Source organism: Puma concolor, chromosome D4 (genome assembly GCF_028749965.1).
Source record: "Puma concolor isolate L17-30 chromosome D4, mPumCon1.1.hap2, whole genome shotgun sequence".
NCBI lineage: Eukaryota > Metazoa > Chordata > Mammalia > Carnivora > Felidae > Puma > Puma concolor.
Genome location: NC_141679.1, coordinates 43,088,896 through 43,115,510, shown reverse-complemented (window position 1 = coordinate 43,115,510; position 26,615 = coordinate 43,088,896). Strand labels below are relative to the sequence as shown.

Sequence of the window (26,615 nt, the reverse complement as noted above, 5' to 3'; positions counted from 1 at the left end):
AGAAAGACCGTTCAAAAACATATCTGGAAAGGTATTAGAGGTATTGGGATATTACCCATGTATTCCTAATAGATGGGTATTAGGAATCCTCAGGCGAACAGAGGAAGAATGTGGAAGAATTACCACAGCAAAGTAATACTGAGATAAAGTCTGAAGGAAAACACAGATCTCAGTTGTTAAAAGACTTTACCTGAAATCTGCATTTTTATTGAAGTTAGAGAAAATCTCTTGTGTACATCATTTGAATGTTTATGAGAAGTCAACAGCTCTTTCATCTCAACAGATTGAGATACATTTCTCAACCAGATCTGTCAGTGAGCCATCCCGTAGTTAAGTAGAAATATGAAAGATATATAGAACCATTTGTTAATTTTCAGAAAGGATTCATTAATTATTAACAGCTTATAAATGTGAGCCATGTGGGTGATAGTGAAGGCAAAATGGGGATATCAGCTGCAAAAGATGACCAGAGAATTTATCCATTCATATTTTTTATTGGAAATACAAGATTTCAAGGTTTGTAAAAATAGTGGGTACAGTCAGAAGAAATGCTAGAAGGCTCCCTGAATACTGATTACTGGTTCTACAAAAAAAGATAAATAACACAAATGAAACCCACAACAGCCATTTATTTATAGTACTGCAACAGGCTTGCCTGGACTCTCAGTAAACGTTGTAAATTTTTTTTTTTTTTGTCTTCTGAGTGTTTTAAATGAGCTTTTATTGTTGGATGCTATTTATCTTTTACAATCAAAGCAAATTTACCAATCAGGCACGGTGATTTAGATAAAAGACATCTGTGAGAGAAAGAGGGCACAGGTATTAGTAAAGCAGAGATAATAAGCCAACTCGAAGAACCTGCTAATTATATTTAGCATGCCCTGGATACGCATCTCTCACCTACATCTACTAGCTCCTCCTGGAAGCCTAGTTGTTATAATCAGATACGAATATAAATTAGAAGAAAATGGCTAATTTACAAAGACCATAAGAGGTGATGGTAGCAGTCCCACCAAACAGGGAAGGGAAGTGACCTGGAACTGTGTAAATCCTGATGAGCCTCTTGATAACAGAAGGGATTTTTATAAGCCAGCATTTTACTGCATGTTCAAAATCCAGAGTTAAATTACAAATAAAAACAAAATGATTCTTTCCAAAAGGAAATTAATGTTCATGATGGCAGGGAGAAAATGTTTTCTCCTGAATAATGGATATTAGTGATATTCAACAAGATCTTGTCCAGCAAGAGAGGGTAACAGCCATATACCTATGAGAACCAGAAGTTGAAAGTTCACACAGGAAAAAGTGCCAACTGTTTAAAAATGGAGACTAAGAAAGCTCACTAAATAGCAGCTGTTCATAATCACTATGATCAGGACTGGTGCAGATCAAGTCTGAGGTTCACTTAAGTAAAGAGAGGAAGCCCGAGAAGCCACACTTCCCAGGTTCTAATCCCACTTTCTGGGTAGGTCATCTTAGGCTGGTATTCCACTTTCTCAATACCCTCAGATTCCTCATCCGAAAAACAGTCTACAGATTATATTTTCAAGGGGGTATGAGACAGGGGAGAGGGAAAGTGAATCCTTAGCTGTTACTCTAAGTGTCCTATGTGCATCTTGAGCTACACGACATTTGACTAGGATTGAGAGTGTCACTAAGAATTCTATGCAGACTATCACTTCAGAAGAACTTTTTTTTCCTTGTGAACAGGTCAGAAAATCAGGCCCATCTTAAACAGAGCATTAAAAATAACTATCAACGGGGCGCCTGGGTGGCTCAGTCGGTTAAGCCTTGTCCGACTTGGGCTCAGATCATGATCTCGTGGTTTGTGAGTTCAAGCCCCATGTCAGATTCTGTGCTGACAGCTCAGAGCCTGGAGCCTGCTTGGGATTCTGTGTCTCCTGCTCTCTCTGTTCCTCCTTGCTCATGCTCTGTCTCTGTCTCTCAAAAATAAATAAATGTTAAAAAAATTAAAAATAACTACCAATGAAGTATTTACATTTTCTAGTACTGTGGCTGCTGCCACTACTGCTTTCCTGTCTTCATATATTCATTGCAACAACGATGAATGCATCAATACAGCAACGCAGAAAGTCTGCTAACTTCTGGAGTACTGTTCACCGCCCCTATTCAAGAGACCTTAAATTTTAATATTGTAGACTTTTAACACAGGTAGAAATTTGCTTTGTCTTTTTCCACTTAAGTTTGAATTATGGTTTAGTATGACATACCCATTACATTGTTATGTTTGAGGGCCCATGCCCTCTACAGAGTGTTTGCAAAGACTAAATTAGATAATGTGTGTGAAGGCATTTTGAATAGTGCTTAGCTCTCAGTGAGTGCTCTCAGTGTTAGTTATGATTGTAATATTATTATTTGATCACCTATTATATATTATTATAATCATATTATTGTATTGTTAATGCAGACAGGCAAGGCAGAGAATCTCTGTTTCTAATTCAGCCTGCAGAGTTCATTATCTCCCTGCTAAGACATGATCTGGGATCACACAGGTAAGTGGCCCGAGCATTACTTTTGACATCACTGCCCTATTTCACTGTTTTCATTTTCCTATTAGTAGTCAAAACCACAAGCACATGTAAGGGCACACTTTTTTTCTTTACATCAGGTAAAATGGGAGTAGGAAATTTAAGAGAAACTTTCCCAAAAAATGAAGAAATACATAGACTGGTTAAGTAAAAAATGTATCTTCATTTAATAGAGCACACAGCAACTACTTAAAATAACAGAAAAGATATTCATTATATGTTGTAAAGTGAAAATATGTCAAGCTTAAAACAGCATGATCCTGTTAAAAATACACATATAGAAAAAGTAGAAGAAAAGACTAAGTCCTCAAAATATCTAAACTATCACTGGTGAGAGAATCATAAATTATTTTTTTCCTCCTGGTTATGTTTATCATAATAAGTGTGCATTAATTTTATAATCCTAAAAGAAACCCTGAAAAAATTAAGGTCCACTGGATGTGGCCATTTCAAGGCTAATTTCTTAAGTCAGATAAAGGGTCATGTGGGTCTACATTTAGGGGCCAAAACCTAGGCAAACACTCTAGCCAAACTGTCAATCACAGTGGCTGAACAAAGATGCAGAACGCAAGCAAATTAGCAAGAAAGAGAAGAGCCAGAAGCCTCCTAAAGGAAGGGCCACTGTGGCCTGACACACAGACCTTGTTTGGTTGCCAGTCTGATCTTCCAATAAAACTTCCCACCTCTGATTTCCCACAATTATACACTGCCAAACAACAGACCGCCATTCAATCTCATCAAAATATTTCCTCTCAAAGACAACATAGCAACTACTATAACAAACATGAACTGTATACCTCGAACACATTTTGGTGGCTTACCTATGAAGGGGTCATGGTACAAATGGGCACCATGGCTCATAAACGTAGAACCACCCATTTAGATAGCTGTATATCTTTAATCCCTCCAGCTATGGGGCTTTTTTAAAAGTTAAACTTACAAAACAGATATTAAGTACTTTATTTCTCACATTTCCCCCTATTTTAGGTGAAAAACACCTACAGTATAAAAAACATGCCAGGAAGTAAACTCCTTGTTTGATTTGTCTTCTCCTCACTTCAAAGAGGCAGAAGACCATGTAAGTAATTCATTTTTAGGTCAATCTCTGTTGTGTCACGTCTCAGTACCAAATTAATTTCTTTTGTGCAAAGAGTTGATACTAAAATTATTACTTTAAAACCAAGCAGAATAAATTAAAACATCTTTCCTTCTATTGGTAAACAACACATTCATATCTACTTTGTCAATGATGGTTGTTTGGGCCAACTATAACTTTATAAAACCAGGATATTCAATATATCAAAAATATATGGGCGTTTCTGTAAATTACACAGTACTATACTTTACATCTCAATAAACACAAGAGCATTCAAACTTTCCAATGCCCCAGGGCATGGATCAGACACGGGTCTGATTCCAAAAGTTTAACTTTATATTCCAGGTAAGATCTTGTTCTCTTTTCATATTTATAATTTGCCCTAAATCTGGCAGATCATGAAAACACTGATTGGAAATAGGCCTGGAATCAGTTCCTATTTTCTAGAGACAGTTAAGTCACATTTACAATGCTATAAGCTTTAAAGTTAAGAATCTTATTTAGTTAGCTAAGCCACTTTGGAAAGCAAGTAACATTCCACATATATAACATTAAGACAGGATGAAGTAACATTTGCTATGACCATGGCAAGGTAACTTGATTTTCCATTAGTTTTCCCAACAGCCCTCAAGAATAGGTAGATTGTATCATTCAGATTATACTCAGGAAGTTTAAAAATAACTACACCAGAGTACACAGGTATCTTCAGGCTATAGTGAAGGTTCTTTGAGAACAAAAACTGCCTAAACTCATCTTTTTGACTCCTCAGGATGTAAATTCCAGATAATGGGTAGACCCTCAGAAATTGTAGAGGCAAGGATGGAAAAACAAACACAGCGTAGGAAGTAGGACAAGAAGATGTACTGCCCTCATATGACAGGCTCACTCCTCAATCAATGTTTCTCAAAGCAGGACCCACTTGTACTAGAATTTCCAGAAACTAATTTCAAGTATACTGCAGCTCCCCGACACCCTACATCCACTAAATGGCTAACTCAGAATACTTGGAGGTAGGGTCTTGGCAATTTGCATTTTTAACATTCTCCCCAAGGGTAAGAAAAGCTTCCATATTGCGTCCTCCCAAACCCCAACCTCAGCAGCATGAATATATAGATCTTCCTCTTACTCACGTTGTTGGCAATGTAATGAGATGCTTGAAAAAATCACGAGGAGAAGCTCTAACACCCTGTGAGGGAGGCAGAGTGACCTAGTGCTACAGAGTCACGATATCTGAATCTTGCCAATGCTTTCTTCTGCAAGTGGTTTTCTGTTTCTCCATATGGTAAGTGCCTAAGTATTATCATTGCCATCTAAAGTTTTAAAGTGTAAAACAATAAAGCAGTAGGGATTTACAGTGCCCCCAGCTTACAAGATCTGAATTCACATAAAAACTCACTGGGTACAACTTGATTTTTTTAAGAGCTGAGCACAAATAACCTGCAGCAGCAGGAGGAAATTGAACTTACTGGCACGGTTCTACCTCCTGTGGGCACCACCACATATCAAAACTCACTAATTATGTGGAACCCAGGGGTTTCAAACAGGACCTTAACACTGAAAAGGTCAGATTAAATAATGAGGACAGATCAGCTGTTGATACCCCTTTCACTACTGCTAATAATAATTCCAAACACATTTATAGTCTTTTATAGTATATAGACTACACTTCGAATATCTTAATTAATCTGATCCCTAAAATCCTGGGCTGGGCCCAGCATACTCCACATACTTCCATTTATAGGCATTTTTATCTCTGTGCTGCCTCATCTGAATTCCCTTCCCCCACTGAATTTCTGGAAGGCAGAGACAGTATATTTTCTTCTGCATCCTTAGCATCTGGCATGGTATCTGACTCACTAAAGAAGGCACACACAGACACAGAAATCTTTTTTTTTTTGTTTTAAACAAATACCATATTCTAGAACTGAGACAACTGAGGTTGACAGAGATTGAGATATTTTATCCCAGAGAGATGACTGAGGAAGAAAAGGGATTAGACTACTTTCATATGATATTACCACACAAATTTAGATGGAGGTTAGCAGGAATCTTCCAGCTCATTTAAGAAAGAAGTTTCTAACCATGAAAAATATCTAAAATAGAAAATGTGTTCCTCAAAGAGGAGAGTTGCCCAACATGTGAAAGTTGGTATGTGAAGATACTGTATAGAAAGGGTTTTAAGCATCAGAGGATCAACCACATAACCTGTAAAGTTCCACCCAAGGAGGAGACTCCATGAGCTTACACAGGCTGGTAATGGACAGAAAAAGGAGAGACCCTCAACCTCCTATCACTACTCCCCTTGGATGCCTTTGGAGATCATTCAGCTCATAGGTTTTGACAATTCAAACAGCATCCCATCAGGCTTCAATTTCAGAGCAAGACAAAGTAAAAAGGGCTGATTTATCCTACCTGAAACCAACCATATAATACGTGTGTGCACACGTGTGCATATGTGTGCGTGTCTGTGCAGAAACAACAGACTACAAGACTGGGCATCAAGAAATGAGAGAAATTCATCCCTCACTGGTGGGAAACAAGAGAAAAGGGCCCTATAGTTGTTCTAACTTGCTGCCTTGAGAGATTTTCTAGGCCGCAATGCAAAGAGGGAGCACAGAAGAGTGAGCTTCAGAGATCAGTCAAGTGTGTGAGGAAGGACAAAGATGACTAGAATATGTAAGAGAATACCAGAGTGGAAAGAACTACAAAGATGTACAGAGAGAACATCTATAGACAGTCCTCTTGACTAGGCAGAATACTGATCAGCACATGCATGTGAGGAAACTAACCAAGAGTATGAAAAGAACCATCCAAGAAGCCAACACTCACACAAAGCCACAAAGCCAGGAATATTGCCTATTCTCACTAGACATAATGGAAAACCATGAATGACCCAGCATTTAGTGTAGTACTCAGAAAGGTAAATGATTCATCTCAGTAGTGTGAAGTTAGGTGCTTTAGCTATAGAGTAAACACTGCACTGGTCCTCCCCAGCAAATTTAAAAGCAATACCCAAAAGGATAAAACCATTTCCATATAATTTAGCTATATTCCAGAAGTAAGTTAAAGAATTCTTATAGGAATATAAAAATACTCAGCACTATGATAAAATTCACAATGTCGCGCAACCAAAAACTATCAGGCATGCAAAGAAGAAAATATAAAAAATATGATCTATAATGAGTAAAACCAACCAATTAAATCCAACCCAGAATTGACACAGATGATAGAATTAGTTGACAAGTACATTAAAACAATAATAACTGTATTCCCTATGTTCAAAAAGTTAAATACAGACATATATGCAAATCAAACTCCTAGTGATGAAAACTACACTGTCTAATATGAAAAAACAACAATAGGAGATATTACAGGGAAAAAAGAAAACTTCATGGAATTTAAAACATAGCAATTGAAAGTATCCAAAAATAAAACACAGAGAAAAAAATGAATCTAAAAAACAAAGAAGAAAAAAGCATCAATGAGCTGTGTGACAACTTCAAATGAGTGTAATATAAGTTCATGAAGTTGCAGCTGATTTTAGTTCATAAAGGTGAGAAGAGTTTGGGAGTGGCAGAGAAAAGATTTGAAGAATGGCTAAAGTTTTTCCAAACTTTAAGAAAACTATAAACCCATAAATCCAAGAGAACCCTAAATACAAGAAAATAAAGAAAACTGGACCAAAGTAAATCATAATCAAATTGCTCACCAGTAATCAGGAAACATTAAAATCAGACCAGGGGAAAAAAGACATATGACATACAGAGGATTCAAGGAATAAAACTTCTGGATGGCAGCATAAATAATAGACTGTGGAACAGCTTCTTTAAAATACTGTAAGAAAAAAAACTGTCAACCAAAAATTCTATATCCAGTGAAAACAACTTTCAGAAGCAAAGGCAACATAATGACATTTTCAGACATATGAAAACTGAAATAATTTATCACCACAAGAACTACACTAGAAGAAATGTTAAAGTTAGTTCAGGGAAAAGCAAAATGATACCAGATGGAAACGTGACTCTACACAAAAAAAAAAAAAAAAAAATGAAGAGCACAGAAAATGCTACATGGTTAAATATATGAATTTTTTCTTATTAAAATATATTTAAGAGATAATTTGTTTAGGGGCACCTGAGTGGCTCAGTTATTTAAGCATCTGACTTCGGTTCAGGTCATGACCTCCAGGTTTGTGGGTTCAAGCCCTACATTGGGCTCTGTGCTGACAGCTCAGGCCTGGAGCCTGCTTCAGCTTCTGTGTCTCCCTCTCTCTCTGCTCCTCCCCTGTTCACACTCTATCTCTCTCTCAAAAACAAATAAAAACATTTAAAAATTTTTTGAGAGAATTTGTTTAAACAAAAATAACTATGCATATAGGAATTATAATACCACTAAAAGTAAAATACATGACAATAACATAAAGTCCAAGAGGGGGAGAAAGGAAGTATACTGCTATAAGGTTCTTCCTCTATACATAAAGTAGTAAGTATCACTTGAAGGTAAACTGTGATAAGTTAAATATGGATATGGCACACTGCCTAAAGCAACCACTAAATAACAAAACCCATATGCCCAATAAAAAAAGGGATATGTACTGGAATCATAAGAATAACCCAAAATAGGTAGGAAAAGGAGGAAAAGAGTAGAAAGGCCATACAGAACAAATAGAAAGTAGCAAGATGATGTATTTAAACTTAAAGGTATAAATAAACACATTAAATGTAAATGGTCTAAACACCTTGAATTAAAGGAAGAGATTGTCACATGGCATAAAAGACTAAAGAACAGTAATATTTGCTTACAAGAAACGCACTTTAGGGGCGCCTGGGTGGCGCAGTCGGTTAAGCGTCCAACTTCAGCCAGGTCACGATCTCGTGGTCCGTGAGTTCGAGCCCCGCGTCGGGCTCTGGGCTGATGGCTCAGAGCCTGGAGCCTGTTTCCGATTCTGTGTCTCCCTCTCTCTCTGCCCCTCCCCCGTTCATGCTCTGTCTCTCTCTGTCCCAAAAATAAACGTTGAAAAAAAAAATTAAAAAAAAATGCATTTTAACATAAAGGCACTAATAAGTTAAAAGCCAAAGGATAGAAAATGATATATATGGTAACACAAGTGAAGAAGATACACCATGGTAATACAAAATAACATCTCTGATATTAGACAATATGGATTTCAAAGCAAAGAATATTACCAGAAACAAAGGTTATTTCGTAATAATAAAGGAGTCAAATAATCAAGAGCCTAATTATTTATGCCCCAATATAAGATCTTCAGATGCATGAAGATACATATAAAAACAATTAGAAACTGACAAATCCAAAATTAAAGTTGGAGATTTAAGTACCCCTTTCTCCGTAATTAGTAGAATAGGCATACAGATTTTTAACTACCCTGTCAACCAGCCTGGCCTGACTAACATGATAGAGTCCACCCAACAATAACAAAACACACATTCTTCTCAAGTATATATGAAATATTTAACAAGATAAACAGCATTCTTGGCCATAAAATAAGTCTCAGTACATTTAAAATGACTGAAGTCATACAAGTTATTCTCTAATCACAATGGAATTAAATCAGAAATCAAAACCAGAAAGAACTCTGGAAAATCCCCAAGTATTTATAAATAAATATTTCATTTCTAAATAATCACTGGTCAATGAAGAAATCCCAGAGAAATTAGAAAGTATTTTGAACTGAACGGCAATACAACATATCAAAATTTGTAGGACAGCACTAAAGTGGTATTTAAGGAAAAACTTATAGCACTAAACAACTATATTAAAAAAGAAAAAAAATTCTCCATTAATGTTTTTCACTTACACCTTAAGAAACTACAAGAAAAGCAAACTAAACCCAAAGTAAACAGAAGAAAGACAATAATAAAGTCCAAAGCAAAATCAACAAAATAAAGGACAGAAAAACAATATAGAAAAGTCCATAAAACCAAAGGATGATTCTTTAAGAAGATAAATAAAACTGATAAACTTTAAGGCAGGCTTATCAAGGAAAAAAAGAATGAGGACACTGATTACTAATATTAGGAATGAGAGAGGTGACATGACCACAGAGTCTACAGATTTTAAAGGAATAACAAGTGAAGTTTATCCCAGGAACACATGATTAGATCAACATTAAAAAAATAAATCACCATATTAAGAAACTAAAAAGGGAAAATCACATGGTCATCTATGGCAATAGATACCAAAAAATCATTTGACAAAATCCAGTATCTACTTCTCATAAAAACTCTCAAGAAACTATGAATATAAAGAATGCCCTCAAAATGAAAAAAGACATCTATAGGTAATATTGTACTTAATGGTGAAAAACTGAATACTTTCCCCCCGTAATCAGGAACAAAGACAGAATTTCCACAATGATATTATGCTTACCATTTCTACTCAACAGTGTAACAGAGGTTACTAGCCAGTGAGAGATTTATTATCATACAATAAAGCCAGAAAAAGAAGTAAAAAGAACCCAAATTAAGAAAGAAGAAAATAGATGACACCATTGTGTAGAAAATCCAATGTAATCTACAAAAACAAAACAAAACAAAAAAATACTGGCACTAAAAAGTGAGTTTAGCAAGTTATTTCAGGCTATAATGTCAATACACAAAATTGTATTTTTATATCCAAGCAATTAACAATCAGAAGCTCAAATAAAAATGCCATTGAAAATGGCAAAATATAAAATATTTGGAGACAAACCTGACAAAAAGATGTACAATACCTGTGCACTGAAAACTATAACTTTGATGAGAAAAAATTTTAAAAATCTAAACAGAGATATACTTTGTTCATGGGACAGAGAATTCAATATTGTTAAGATCTCTATATCCCCAGGTTGATCTATAGATTATTGTAATTCCAACCAAAATCTTAGCAATCTTTTCATGTATGTGGAGAAATTGACAAACAGATCCTAAAATCCATACAGAAGCATGAAGGATACAAACAATCAAAACAACTTAGAAAAAGAACAAAGTTGAGACTAACATCTAATTTCAAGACTTACTACAAAGCTATAGTAATCACAAAAGTCTGCATTAAGGTAGACAGAGAGATCAATGTAACAGAATGAGTCCAGAAATTAATCCAGATATACAGGAAAACTATTTTTTTTTTTTACAGAGATGAAAAGACAGTTCAGTGATGAAAGGATTACTAATGATGCTCGAGCTGAATATCCATATGCAAAGAGAGAGAAAAAACTTCAGTTCATGCATTCTACCATATACAAAAATTAACTCAACCCGATCACAGATCTAACTCTAATACCTAAAACTATAAAACTTCTGAAAGCAAACATAGAACAAAATATTTGCAACCTTGGTGATGATTATATGGCAAAGATTTTTTACATATGACAGCCAAAGCACAAATCATAAAAGAAAAATTTGATGAATTTGATCTTTATCAAAATTATAGTTTCTACTCCTCTAAAAACAGTTTATGAAGAGTCAAGCCATAGACTGAGAGAAAATATTTACAAAGCATATATCTAATAAAGAACTTCATAATATATAAAAAAAAATTCTCAAAACTCAGTAATAACAACCCAATTTAAAAAATGGGCCAGGGTGCCTGGGTGGCTCAGTTGGTTGAGCATCAGACTTCGGCTCAGGTCATGATCTCATGGTTTGAGAATTTAAGCCCCCACGTCAGGCTCTGTGCTGACAGCTCAGAGTCTGGAGACTGCTTCGGATCCTGTGTCTCATTCTCTCTCTGCCCCTCCCCTGCTTGTGCTCTGTCTCTCTCTGTCTCTCAAAAATAAATAAATGTAAAAAAATTTTAAGAAAAAATTGGGCCAAAGATTTGCACATATATATCACCAAAGAAATATAGAAATGGCAAATAAGCACATGAAAAGATGTTCAGTATCATTTGTCATTAGAGAAATACAAATTAAAACCACAACTAAACTCCACGGCATACCTATTAGAGTGGCTAAAATATAAAAGCCTTCCTGCCATACCAAGTGTTGATAAGGATGTGGACAACAGGAACTCTCATTAACAGGGACATATATGGAACAAGTACTTTGTAAAACTCTTCAGTAGTTTCCTCAAAACTTAAACATGTATTTAGTATGTGATCTAGCCATTTCACTCCTAGATTTACCCAAGAGAGAGGAAAAAAGATTAGACAACAAGGTCATTTGTGACTATGAAACAAGTTATGGCTTGTGTTTTGGTCTCATTGCTGCTAGCTGGCTAGATCTAAGACCAAGCCCATCTTAGAACTACTGCTCTTCCCTTTCTAACTAAAAAAAAAAAAAAAAAAAAAAAAAAGGAAAAAAAAAGGTTTTGGGGAACCTAGTTTGGTATGCCTAAGATCAAGAAATTTTTTTTATTCTTTGGTCACAGACACAATTTCTCTTACATACTCCACTATTTGTTCCCTTAATTCTGAGCACTCTGTATTCTTTGAGAAAACTGAAAGATGTCAGCTGTGATACATATAGGTCACTATATGAGAAATAGAGACCATAAGAACAAAGAATAAAACTAAGGAACAACATGTGTTTCTTTTTGGTGACTAAGTAGAAGTACTTTTACCAAACCACCATTGTCATTAAAGCAGTTAAAGCCAACACATTTTTAAGTAGGACATATCACTGATTCAGCTCTAAAAAAGCATTAACAAAAAGTTTTTGTTCTGTTCCAGCTGTATCTTGTCTAAGTGTAAACACTGTGTTTTAATAATATCTAACCATAAGATTTTTGAAAAATTATTTGCACAAATATTTGCACTGCTTATGCCTGCAAATATGTGATGTGACTACTGCTTTGACTGTTTTTTTAGACAATGTAATCTGATCCTTTCAAATAAACATGATTTATAATTCTCATGGGACTATTTCAGTGATTTAAATAATAAACACATTTTTAAAACAAACAAAAAAACCCCAAGATTTGCCCACAGAAGAAAACTTGTCGATGAATACTTATAGCAGCTTTATATGTAATAACCCCAAATAGGAAGCAACCCAAATACCCATTAGCAGGTGCATATGAATAAACAAATTATGGTATATGCATACGATAGAATATACTTGGCATTATAAAGGATTAAAGTATTCATACATGTAAAAATTGGATATATCTCAAAATAATTATGCTGAATGAAAAAAGTCAAAGAATACATAGTGTATAATTCCATTTATATAAAACTCTAGAAAAAGCAAACTAATTTATGGTAAGAGAAAGAATATTAGTGGTTGCCTGGAGAGACAGGAGTGGGAGAGATTACCAAGGGACTTCAGAAAGTTTTTGGTGGAGTAATGGATATGTTCACTTTATGGATTTCAGGGATGGTTGGTGGATATCTATTAATATATTTAGAAACTTATCAAACTGTGCACTTTAAATAGGTATAGCTACCTTAGGGGCACCTGGGTGGCTCAGTTGGTTAAGCAGCCTACTCTTGGTTTTGGCTCAGGTCATGATCTCACAGCTTCGTGGATTCAAGCCCTGCATCGGGCTCTGTGCTGGCAGTGGGGAGCCTGCTTGGATTCACTCTCTCCCTCTTTCTCTCTGCCTCTCCCCCACTTGTGCTGTCACTGTCTCTCTCAAAATAAATAAACTTAAAAAAATAAATCGGTACAGCTAATTTATATCAACTGTATCTGAATAAAGCTATTAAAAGACATTCCATTAAAGACAAGGAAGGAAGGTTAACAGGCCATAGCCACAAACTGCTGATTCGAACAAAGAAATACTAGTAGTCGCAGCACCACCGACAGCAGCTAATGTTTACTGAGGAGTTACTGTGCATCAGGTATCCTTTGAAGCACTTTACATGAACTAACTTATTTGTTACTCAGACCTACCCTGCTGTTTCATGAAGTAGGTGCTATTATTACACCTCTCAAATGATGACTGGCTTATTTCACGTAGCGTAATATCCTCAAGGCTCATCCATGTTGTAGCATGTGTCAGGATTTCCTTCAAGGCTGAAAAATATTCTATTACATGTATACCACATTTTGTTTATCTATTCATCTGTGCATGGGCATTTGGATTGTTACCACCTTTTGACTATTGTGATTATGCCGCTGTGAATTTGGGTGTACAAACATCTGTTCAAGATCCTGCTTTCAGTTCTTTTGGGTATATAGCCAGAAATGAAAATGCTGGATCGTATGGTAATTCATGATTAATATTTTGAAGAATAGCCTTACCTTCTCATTCCTGTGCTGTAGTCCACAGATTGAACTGCCTAGGAGGTAAATCTGATCATGTCACTCCGGGGCTTAAACTCCTTAAAGTTCCTTAACTCACTTTAGGTTAAATCCAGATTTCTCAACACAGCACATCCTTCCCAGACAACTGCACTCCAACCCCAAAACCTCCTCTCCCAAGAACCTCCAAGGCTCCAAAGCACCTTGCGTATGTAGTACATCTATCAGCACTTCCCTCACTGTATTCTTTTTAATATTTATTTATTTCTGAGAGAGAGAGTGCGCACGCACAGTGCAGGGGCAAAGAGGGAGACATAGAACCAGAAGTGGGCTCCAGGCTGTCAGCACAGAGCCCAATGCGGGGCTCGAACTCACTAAGTGAGATCATGACCTGAGCTGAAGTCAGACACTTAACCGACTTAGGCACCCAGGCACTCCAATCCCTCTCTGTATTCTTAATGGTTTACATTTCTATCTCCTTCATGAGGGTGTAAACTACTTAATAACGATATTCACATTTTTATTACTTTTTGTATCCCCAATACTGAACCATAATGCATAAAGCACAATAGACACCTGACATGTATTTGTTAAATGAATAAATGCCAGTTTTCCTGGCCAAGGAGTAAAAATCTTGCTATGGTGTTAAGTAAAGTAACAGAGGAGAGAGAATATGGGTTAAGTGTGTGTGTGTGTGTGTGTGTGTGTGTGTGTGTGTGTGTGTGTAATGCATACACAGGTTAAACACGCAACAGATATATGCAATGAGAAAACCTCGTTTTTACATGCAGTATGTGGTCATCATATATCATTTCCATTTTCAGTCTTAAGCTGCTTATGATGCAATTAGAGGCCCCACCAAGCAGAGAGTGAAATAAAAGAAGCCAAAAATACACAGTCCACTTGCATGTCAGATATGGTACCAGAAATAGGATAATATCTGGGGCACCTCTCTCTACTGAGTATCCGTGTGTGGATTATGCCTCTGGTTTTATGAACAAGCCATACAACAAATACGTTCTTGCGTCTGGGAATAGAAATCTAGTATGGCTTCTTGGTTAATTGTTTAACAAGCTTCTGTTTTACACTCATATACAAACCAAAAATGGCTTTCTTGTCTAATAAGATAGCAGACATTAGCATGCAGCTAAACCTCAAGAAAGGTTATGGATAATGGTTTTCCTGACACAACAATTCAAACTAAAATTAATAACAGTTTATAATTGTCCACACTAGATGACTGCTGAATATTTTTTTTAACTCTGGTAATATTTATTTTTTTTTCAACGTTTATTTATTTTTGGGACAGAGAGAGACAGAGCATGAATGGGGGAGGGGCAGAGAGAGAGGGAGACACAGAATCGGAAACAGGCTCCAGGCTCTGAGCCACCAGCCCAGAGCCTGACGTGGGGCACGAACTCACGGACCGCGAGATCGTGACCTGGCTGAAGTCGGATGCTTAACCGACTGCGCCACCCAGGCGCCCCAACTCTGGTAATATTTCTAATAAAAATGTCACATTTTCTCAAAAGGTTCTGGCTTTCCAGACTGCACTTTTGCAGGAGAAAAAAAAAAAGCGAAAGACCACATCACTGGACTTTCTATTCATGCGATGATACCAAAAGGGGTGATGCCCTTCGTCCGTGCTAGATAATGTAAAGAAGTGACCTCTCTACACAACAAGCTTCTTCCAGGCCAAATGCATTCTTCATGGGCCATATCTGAACAAGCCCGGGAAAGCATTTCAACCTGCACAATCTGGAACACTACTTACCAGTAGAACCTCTGGCATAAACACTTTGCCTACATTAGAAACCAATAAAATGTTTTTGCTAGGTGTAAGAATCATGGCAGAGGAAACAAACTGACAAACAATAACATACCAAGCTACAGAATCAATTTCTGAACATGAAATAAAAGTGCAGCCTTAGGACTCAGAATTAAGGATAATGCACTAGGGCTAGATATGGAATTCTTCTCACACAAAAGTGTAGAAGCCTAAAATGCAGGGGCTTTTTGTTCCAGTAATATCTAAGACATATGGTAACAAAGAGCCTCAAATGTACTTCAAATTTCCTTAAACCTGAATCTTGTAATCAGGTTGGATATGAATAGCCTAATTTCTTAAACAGGGCCATGCAGACAGCCTTTTAAATAGTCCTTTTAAACTAATCTCAGAAGTGGACCTCCTTGACATATAGCAAATTTAAAGCACAACAAAGGGCATTTATTATCTGAGCTACATGAGGGTAAGTAAAGCAGCCTGTTAAAGCCACTGGACACACTTGAGCGTGTGCTCCTTTAATTTAGGAGTATAATGTAATATAATCATATATATTTATTGATAATATACTTGAATAAGTTTCTAAGAAAGTCAAGATGTCATGGTTCCATCCACACATTTTACATGCTTAAAAGCCCAAGTTAGAATATTCTCAAACTGGAGTTGTTATATTCTAGGGTTCTTAAATTACTCAAGGTAGAATTTCTCTAGAAACATCCAACAGGAAAGAGGGCCAAGAAGAGTCAAACTCAAAAGATAAAATGTATGAAACGTGACAATCTGTTAAACTGAAGCAAAATGCATCATCACTATGAAAGCCAAACTCATGTACACGTGAAATTGTAGAAAAATGAGGAAAATAGATAGTAGACGTGTGGTAAGAATGTCAAGAAGCAGCACAGAAACTGAAGAGAGCAAAGATGACCACAGGGGAAGAAAAAAACCAGTCCAGAATCTAGGGACATGGCATTCCCTTGCCCATCACAGAGACCCTGAAGACAGCAGTGAATCACAGGGAATTCATAATGGAGATGCCCAGAGATAAAGATTTGCTGAATTCTCTTTGTATATTCTAATACAATGGGAACATCATACATATAATCTACATGCTTTCAAGAGGACAGGTGTGAAAATACACCTCTCCAGGTCTCACCTTATATTTGGGGGAAAATGTAAAGAGTAGATGCAGGTGTTGAGTATGTGTGAGATAGTATTTCCCTCTGAGGTTGATTAATTACTTGTTTATGTTGAACAGACAGCACTGCGATTTTAACAGCAAATGGAACAGACTTATTATGGGCTGTGGACTTACAGGTAAACTCTAACGGCTATAAAATAAACGTTTGGTGCCAATACAAGTCTCCTTTTCTCTTTTGTGGTGCGATATATAGTGAAGAATTTTCCACATCAGTTGATAACTAAAATGAAACATTTAAATTTAATTTGAGCTGCTGTTCCTAAATACACAAAGGCCACTCTAGTAAGACTGCATAGTATGAACTCAGTAAAATGCAAGTGATCAAAGAGAATGCGATAAGGTGCCCCCAGCTTGCTGATGTTTTATCTGCAAATGTCCTCCAATCACACAGCTTTCAATACACAAAGGACAATAAACAGCTCTAAAGAAAGAGTTGAGGCCTGAGATTGAATGCCCCTAGAGGATACCTGTTGAGATTACCAACACATTCTTGGTGGCCCCAAGAGGCAGACTCAGAACCAAGAGATGAGATCTAGAAGATCTATTTCAGCTCAGCTTCAGGGTGCTGAATGATGTGACAGACCAGCTGAGAATAGCACTACAGCTATCTTATTTCTCACAAGAGCCTAACAAAATTACAATAAGGAAACAGAGGACCAAGAGAGATAAGGGTCTCTCACTCAAGGTCAGAGAACACATGTATTGCAATCAGGATCCAGAGATATACCAGATTCAAAAGCCCAAGCTTTTTCTTTAACTCTAGGCTGCTCTGATCAATTTCTGATCTTCAGGGTCAATCAAGCAGGGGCTGGCTGACCACTGGTTGGCAATGTAGGGGTTTTGTATGTCAAGTGGTTATATACACAGATATTGCCTAAAAATCCTTTTTTTTTACTCTGAGATACTGCAATTCTCTTAACAAAGCACACTGCTTGAATTTCCTTTCAACACTTACCATTTTGTTGAGGCAAAACCCTATAGCAGCTTTCTCTAGCCTTCTAAAGCTCTTCATTAAGACCCTCTAATATGGGAAGCAGGATTATATTTTTTTATCATTACTCATTTTAATGGTGTGACATTAGCATTAGACATCAGGAAGAAAGGGACTAATGAGGAAGATCCAAAGAACATTAGCTGCCCGCCTATGATAAGATGTCTGAAGCTGCGAGGAAAATAAAAAGATGCAAATCTTCCTTCGTAAACAAAACTATCTATTACACACAAAAGAAACCAGAATGAAGACATAAGCAGCATGTGCTATATAATTTAACACAGGAAAGATTAAATGTACTGCAATCATTTTATGGCAGATATAAATGACCATAAAAGTTTACCAGGGTAAGAAAAGATAAAAGGAAAATAAAGTGAACTAAGCATTTCTTTAGGAATAGCAGTTTTCCTGCTGCATTTGGCAGAACTGAGAGGCTAGGAAAGCTTGGAAGACAGGAAAGTTCCTGAAAAGGTGCTAGAATTACATGCAGTGTGGAGGAAGGGTTTAAATTAAAAGAGCATAAAAATACCGTCAGGCCTAGCACACCCTACTAAAAACTTCAACACACATTCTCAGGGAATGAAGATAATTGATTTAAAGGTATAGTAAAGATCCTAGAGAAAGAGCACAGCTCTGGAGATCCAAAGACCTGGCATCTAGGCCCTGCTGAGTGGCCCTGAGCAAGTTCTTTAGCTACTCTAGAACCAAAGGATAACAAAAAGGGAATCAAAAACAAAACAAAACTCTCAACTAATAAATATCTAAGTGTTACTTAAAATCTAAAATCTATTATTTTGATCAGTCTTTAGTTCTAGGTCTCAAAAAAAAAAGTCTTTAATTATTCTTAATAAAACAAATTGGGTGAAACTGGCACATATTATTCTCAACAATCACCCTCATTTAAAAAGTCAACTTATTATTATGATACTAAAATTTGACCTTTTTACAATTAGTTGGATCTCACAAGCATTTTAAATAGAGGTTCACACACTCTAATTGTTAAAAAATATTTTTACTGCTCTTTTCTCCTGAGCCATAAAATCCTTCAACTACCATCGAACATAGCTGATTTTCATTTGGTGACTGGTTGGAAATTTTGGAGGCACTCAGGCTATCTCTATATTTCACCCATGTTGAGTCTTTTTCAAAAGCTTGAGGCTCCTGCTAATGTCTGATGGATATACACCTTGCAGAATTTATCAGAGACTGCTGGGTTGTCATCTGTCATAGTCCTAAGCAATTTCTAAGGGCAGGATAAAGCAACCGACTTCATTCAGGTCAGAGCAAGATCCAGGATTAACAAAAGGATAATCAAGTGACAAACCAGCTGACTGCAAGGCATTAACAGATTCAGAGCATTTGGGACACTGCAACAGAGAGGTGTCTAAATTTAGTTTAATAGGCATTTCTGCAGCATATTCCCTCTTTTTTAACTTAATTTTTCCTAACATCTCTAAATTCATAGAATGTGTCATATACATATACATACACACATATATATATACACCCACACACATATATTTATACTTACGTGGATATTATTTACCAGAGGATTCATTTTTCTATGCCTTAAAAATCATCACGGATATTAAGGAATTATTAGTTGTGATAATGGTATTTTAATGTGTATTTCTTAATGGTCTGTGACACACACACCCACAGATATTTTGGATAAGATTATATCATAGCAAAAATGATCTTTGGGGTGTCTGGGTAGCTCAGTAAGTTAAGCGTCCAACTCTTGATTTCAGCTCAGGTCATGATCCCTTGGTTCATGGGATCAAGCCCCATGTCAAGCTGCACACTGATAGCATGGAGCATACTTGGGATTTCTAAATAAATAATCAAAGAAACAAACTTAAAAAATCTTCAAAATAAATAAGATTAGCCACAAGTTGATAATGCTTAAAATCGGGATGGGCACATGACAGTTCACTGCTTTTCCCTTTACTTTTTCTGTTTAAATTTTCCCATGACTCTGCTTACAGTGTTTTTTGCCATGTACCATGATTTCTTTTTATGGAGGTACATATGTTGATTCTTTTATAGATTCTGGGTTTGGAGTCATAATTAGAAAGGCTTTCACCAAACCAAGATTACTTTTTAAAATCTTTCCATGGCTTCCTCTAGTGCATAGTTTGATTTATTAGTATTTAAATCATGGTAGAAGGTATCAGTTATGGACCCAAAGTTTTTCTAAGAGGATTACCCATTTGTTCCAACATCGTTTATTGAATGATATCCTGTCTTCACTGTTTTGAAATGCCACCTGTATCTCATTAAATTCCCACATGTATTGTGTCTATGGATTCATTATTCTTGTCTATTGATCTGTATCTTCATGAAACAGTAACATACTGTTTTAAATACTGAAGGCTTTTTAATGTGTTTAGTATCTGTCAGGCCTGGTTCTTTCTTATGATTCTTCTTTACATATTCCCTGGCTATACTTGGTTATGCCTCCATATAACTTATTAAAGCCTTATTTTGTTGAAAACAGTATTTTTTATGATTAACATACTATGTTTATAGCTTAATTTAAGCTACGTTTATAGCTTAATTTAAATAAAATGGATACTTCTATAATGCTGAGTCTTCTCATCCAAGAAAAAACATGATAAGCCTTTCTATTTTTTACATCTTTTCCTAGGAAGAATTTTACTGTTTTTCATTTAATTTTTAAACTAAGAAATTGTATTGCTAATTTATTCCTAGGTATTTTATCTTTTTTTGTCTTTTTTGATGCTACTGCAAATAAGGTCTTTTCTTCTACCATATACTCTAAGTGGGGTTGTTTTTATCTATATAAGCTATTTCTGTATGTTAAAATGAATGATTATTGGTCATGTTTTTCAAATTGATCGCATAAAGCTTCCTAGGTATACATCACATCATCTGATAATACTCATCATTTTATTGTCTCTTCCAAATTGTAGACCACCTTTTCTTCCCTGTTGAACTGTATTGGTGACAAAGTACCTCCAAAATAAAGTTAAGTGATAGTCTTCTTCCTGACTCTGATGGGAATATTTTAATGTTTTGGCATGATGCTAACTGCTGCGACTGAGGCAGATTAAGAATGTGTTAATGTATTCCTACTAAGAATTATTGTAATGAATGAATACAGAATTATGTCAAATGCCTTTAGCACTTATGGAGATCATTGTATATGTCTCCTTAGACCTAATGTGGTAAAATGCATTGATATTAAGCCATCACTGCTGATCTGGAATAAGCCCAACTTGATTTTCCACCCCACCTCCCAAAATTTTGTTATTTTAAAAACTTGAAATATACAGATTATCCATATACTTATCATCTTCGTTTTTAAATTAACAATTTTCCATATTTGCTTTATACGTGTGTATACATATATCTCACACACATATTCTTAACCATGTGAAAGCAAATTACAACTTCATGACACGTCATCTCCAAATATTTCAGTAAGCATCTCCTTGTTTTGTTAAAAGCTCAGAATAAGAACACTGTCTCAAATGACTACATACCAACACCATACTTTAAAAAAAAAAACAATTTTCTAATATTATACAATATTTCATCTATATTGATTCAATCGTCCTTAAAACATCTTTTAAACTCATTGCTTCAGGATCCAATCAGGGTTTATGCATGACATTTGCTTGCTAATCTTCCTTAGTCTTCTAATTCTGAAATGTTTCCCCAACCCCTTCTTTTTTTCCTCTATGACACAGATTTTTTTTTTTTTTTAAACAGACCAGGCCAATTGTTTCAGAATGTCCCACACTTCAGAGTCATCTAATTGTTTTCTGAGAATGCTATTTAACTTGTGCTGGTGTATTGCTGAAATCTCAAATTTAGATACAAAAGCTTAATTGGATCTAGGTTAACTATTCTTCTGAAGACTGCTTCCTGGGTGATTATGTGTGCCTCATATCACATCAGCAGGCATACAATGTCAGGCTGTCCCACTATTACTGATGCTCAGTTTGGTTGAGGTGGTGGCCTCCAGATTTCTCCATTGTAAAGACACATTTCTACCTTTTCAATTAACAAGAAGGGTGTGGGCTATCATCCTGGCCATCGTGAAAATACACTAATGGCTTTAGCATCATTTAGTAATGCTTCTCAGAACCAATTTTTTCTCACTGGGGGTTATGGAATTGGGATTTTCTAACTCTATCACTCCTTATATATTTACTAGGTATCATTCTCTGTTTTTTAAAAAAAAGTCATTATTTGCTTCATTTATTACTTTCTACCCTCAATTTAATTATGTCTGGTAGTAGGTTCAAATCTCTGTGTTTTCTGTGTTTTTGGGTTTTGAGGTTTTTTTGTTTGTGTTGGTCTGTCCCTACTTGGTATACCATTGCAAATGTAATCAGGTTAAGATGAAGTCATAGTAGATTAGGGTGGGCCTTTAATAAGACTGGTGTTCTCATAAGGAGAGAAGAGGGGCACCTGGATGACTCAGTCAGTTGACCGCCCAACTCTTAATTTTGTTTCCGGTCATGATCCCATGATCACGGTATTGAGACCCAAGTTGGGGTCTTCACTGAGTGTAGAGCCTGCTTAAGATATATTCATTCCCACCCCCTTCCCCCTCTGCCCCACTCCCTAGCTTGCACTCTCTCTCTAAAAAATTTAAAAAAATAAATAAATAAAAGAGGAGAAGAGACACAAAGACCACCACAGGGAAAATTCCACATGATGACAGAGGTAGAGATTGGAGTGATGTGTCTATAAAACGTGGAACACCAAGGATTGCCAGCAACAACGGAAGCTAGGAGAAACATAAAGGCACCCCCCTAGAGGCTTCAGAAGAGCATAGCTCTTCCATCACCTTAATTTTGGACTTCTAGCCTCCAGACCTATGAAAGAATAAATTTGTTTTAAGCCATATAGTTTTCAGTGATTTGTTACAGTAGCCCTAGGATACACACGGGTTTGGTCTTAACTGTCCTATTGTAGGTAATTTTGTTCTAAAGCTGTTACAATTTTTTCACCATTTGGCTATTTTACTTTGCATTGTCAGGACATGCATGTGTGCAATTTAAAGGTTATTATTTGAGCATTCTGTGTTTAGGAAAAGGTGACTCACTTCCAACCTCTCCTCTCAAAGAGCAGATAAAAGTCAAGCCCTCTTCTCACTCCCACCTCCTATCACCCCCACTTCTCCTGGGACAGCTCAGGTCTTCAGTTCCCTCTTCATTTTTGGCACCTGATAATGCCTTTACTGTCCGATTAGCCCTGCTACTCATTAAAACATATAACTGTTGTGTTTTGCCCAGCATTTCTAGATATTCTGTGGTGGAATTTTTTTTTCATTTTTTCTAGTCTGTCTTATCCCTCCCTCCCCCTTGCCTGCTTCAAAACGAGAGGTTATGGAATGATGGAAGGTTACACCTCATTTTACCCGCAAGGCAGGAAGGTCCAGTATGAAACAACTTGTCTAAGGGCAGGCACACTCCATACTAGCATGATGAGACACAGTCAAAAGCTTCGTCCACCTCTTGAAGGCAAGCCTTTGAGATGAGCTCACCTGCCACTCTGCTTACTACGGTTCTAATATTAAAAACTGTGTGTAGCATCTTTATACCATATGTTTAAGTCCTTAGAGTTTGATTCAAAATATCAGAATAAGTGTTTTCTTTAGTCTGCAGAACATCTAGGAAACCATATGGCCTTATTGCTGACAAGATTTTAACATGGGCCTTTGTAATATTTAAGAGACCCTTCAAATTAATCACAAACATAGAATATAGGAAACTGTCCAAAGAAGAAGGGTAAAATAAATGGAAAACATGAAAAACTTGGAATGGCAAGGAAATCTGGCTGAAGAACAAAGGGTAGACAATAATTGGTTACCTTTTCAAAAACAAGAAAGACAGACTCAGTAATTAGTACTGGCTAACCTAACCCAACCATCAGGAAACCACAGAAAAAGGGGGCCAACGAAGACAGCTTCAACTACTTTAGGGACTAGGTTTTATAGGATATTGCTTTAGGAAATTGTAACTTGGAGTTTCTAAATTTAAATGTATTCAACTGGGTAAATCATATGTATACAGAAAAACAATAAAAGGGTCAAAAATGCTCAGCAGGCTGAGAGAAATCCAGCCCCTTCTTCAAATATGGTGAAAGAACATGAGATAGTCTGTCCTCTGAATCGAAATGGGTTAATATGACGGATTCAAAACAAATTTATTTAAAAAAAAAAAAAAACAATAAATCCCTAGCAGATGGATCCTGAACACACAAAGGAACTCAAGTTCTTTAGGGATAATTTTGCCTCTGTGTGGCCATATGTTCCTCTTCAGAGACTGTGGTAGCCAGAATTACTTTCTTATTCCACAGAGATCACCAGCAAGTGTGACAAAGCAGGGCATTCTCATGTACTCTCACTGGGAAAATAAATCGGTGCATCTATTCTGGAATGCAAATTTCCAGTATTGGTGAAAATTAAACAGGTACACCTTTTGACTCAGCAACATGTCTCCATGGCATTGTCTAAACAGCCAACTGAAGAGAGCATTCATCATGAAATAATTCTAACACATACCAAAAATGACCTAAATGTTTGCCGTTAGATTAATGGCTACATAAATGATGGCACATGTCATCAGTGAAATTCTAAGACGGAAGAAGCACTAAACCAGCAGGGGTGCCCTTATTCAAAGGGCCACATGGTCTTCACTGGGAGCTTAAGTTCATGAGGCTTCACAGTAACACAGACAAGCACTCCTGGGCAGCCACATGGGGCTAGTGTTCAATATGGCATAAGGGCTAAGGGGGCAGGGGCAGCAGCAGGAGACAGATGGATACCAAGCTCTTCCTGCTAGAGAGCCAATCTCAATGAATTTCCTCTTTGGAGTATGTAAATGCTACGTGGGGGAGACCGGAGGATATCGCTGGAGGGTGATACTGAAATTTCTGTCAGTCTAGCAAGTATGTATTTCAGTTGGTTTTAATTTAGTTTGGAGAAATATAGATACGACCACTTGTTTCCTTCACCTTGAATATTATGAAACGGTTCATGCTAATTGCACAGAAGTTTTATAATATCTTCACCAAATGACTGACAGTGAATCAATCACAGTTATTTGTATAGAAATATTTCAGTGAATTTTGGCTTTTTTCCTCCATACCATTCTGTATTTTTTCCTCCTCCCCTTCCCCATCTTCTCCTCACCGCTCCCCCTCCTTTTACAATTTGTATACACTGTATACAAAAAGGAAAAGAGCAAAAACTAAAAAGAAAAAATGATGAAATATCTAACTTCCCTTCAAGGTCAGAAACATCTTTCACTATACAGGAACCCAAAGTACAATTTAGTCTAACTCCCCTACATATGTGGAAACAAAGCCAGAGAGTTGGTTAAATAACCTGCCAACTGTGATTTTATCCATCTAGTTTCATGTTTTTATTTCCTTTTCTCTCTCATTTATTACTTATTGACTTTGATGAAATTTTATTTATTGATATTATGTCCTATTTCTTTAGTTTATCTAAGTCTGGGATTTAGAACTATTCTGAGTCTTCTGTGTTCAGTCTGTTAAAATCACCCTTTGGGCACCTGGATAGCTCAGTCGGTTAAGTTAACTGACTCTTGGATTCCGCTCAGGTCAGGATCTTAGGGTTTTTGAGTTCCAGCCCCACATCTGGCTCTGTGCTGACACTGAGGAGGAGCCTACTTGGGATTCTCTCTCTCCCCTTCCCCCGCTCATGCTTGTGTTCTATCTCAAAAGAAATATACTTTTTAAAAAAATCACCCTAAAATGAGCCTAAGTCCCAGAAAGTGAAAGAAGCATTATGGTGACACTATGCAAGGGCGCATGGAGGTCAATTTTAGTTTTAGCGCGCGCGCGCACACACACACACACACACACACACACACACACACACACACATATACACAAAGATGTGAGGAGTAAGAAGTACCAAAAACTGCTGAAGAGGACCCACATCTCAGAGAGTAAAGTGCCCACCCTTCTGCTGTAATACATGCAAGCATACTTTCCCTTTGGTTTTGTTTACAGAACTGCTTTCTTCATACTCAGTTAAACATAACCCTGAAGTCATCATTAGAAAACACAAATGTCACAGCAATTTGTAATTAAAATATACTTTGAGTTATAAAGTCAGCTATTTAAATGACATCATCTGTTTAACAAAAAGGTATTTTCTTAATTTTAGTAACTGGAGCTCCCTGAGTCCTCAAGCTACCCCTAACTACAACAACAAGCCCAGAATGAAAGGGAGGTGGGGGTTACAGAGGATCTTCAGATCTCAGAATTGAGATAGTAACATAGCCGGGACCTGAGCAAGCAGGCCTGCCCACTCCTGGGCTAGTGATTTTCCCTCAAAATGTCAAGATGCCTTTTAAAAATGTAACCTCAATACAAAAAGGCCTCCATTACTCACTAAGGTCGGACCTAAGAAATGACCCCAATACTCCCTACCAATTACTTCAGAAAATATACCTATTCTCCAATTTCAGAGTCCTTGAGGTTTTTTTTTTTCATAATGTTTCCCTTTTTAAAAAAATCTGTAGAGACTTTTCTTTGCTTATTCCTGCCAAGAAGAAATCTACTCCTAGCTCTCTGCCTACAGGCAACCTGACTGAAAAAGACACTGTGATTACATAAGTGCCATTCACCCTGCCGCCACCACCTGGAGCATACAGAAAGGGCTTTTTACAGAGAAGGTCAGAGGCTCCAAGCGAGCATGCAGGGAGTTCACATACCTCCTGGTTACAGAAAGTTTCCATCTGCGGAGTACATGGAGACCCAAGCAATCGCATTTGTTTCACTGAGGTTATGTGACACC

The 26,615-nt window shown here is 36.7% G+C and overlaps 1 protein-coding gene across 1 annotated transcript in view; it reads right to left on the bottom strand.

The window, feature by feature from the left end:
• SH3GL2 (SH3 domain containing GRB2 like 2, endophilin A1) overlaps window positions 1-26,615 on the bottom strand; it is a 216,936-nt gene that overhangs the window by 78,702 nt on the left and 111,619 nt on the right. The gene's annotated exons all lie outside the window — the stretch shown is intronic.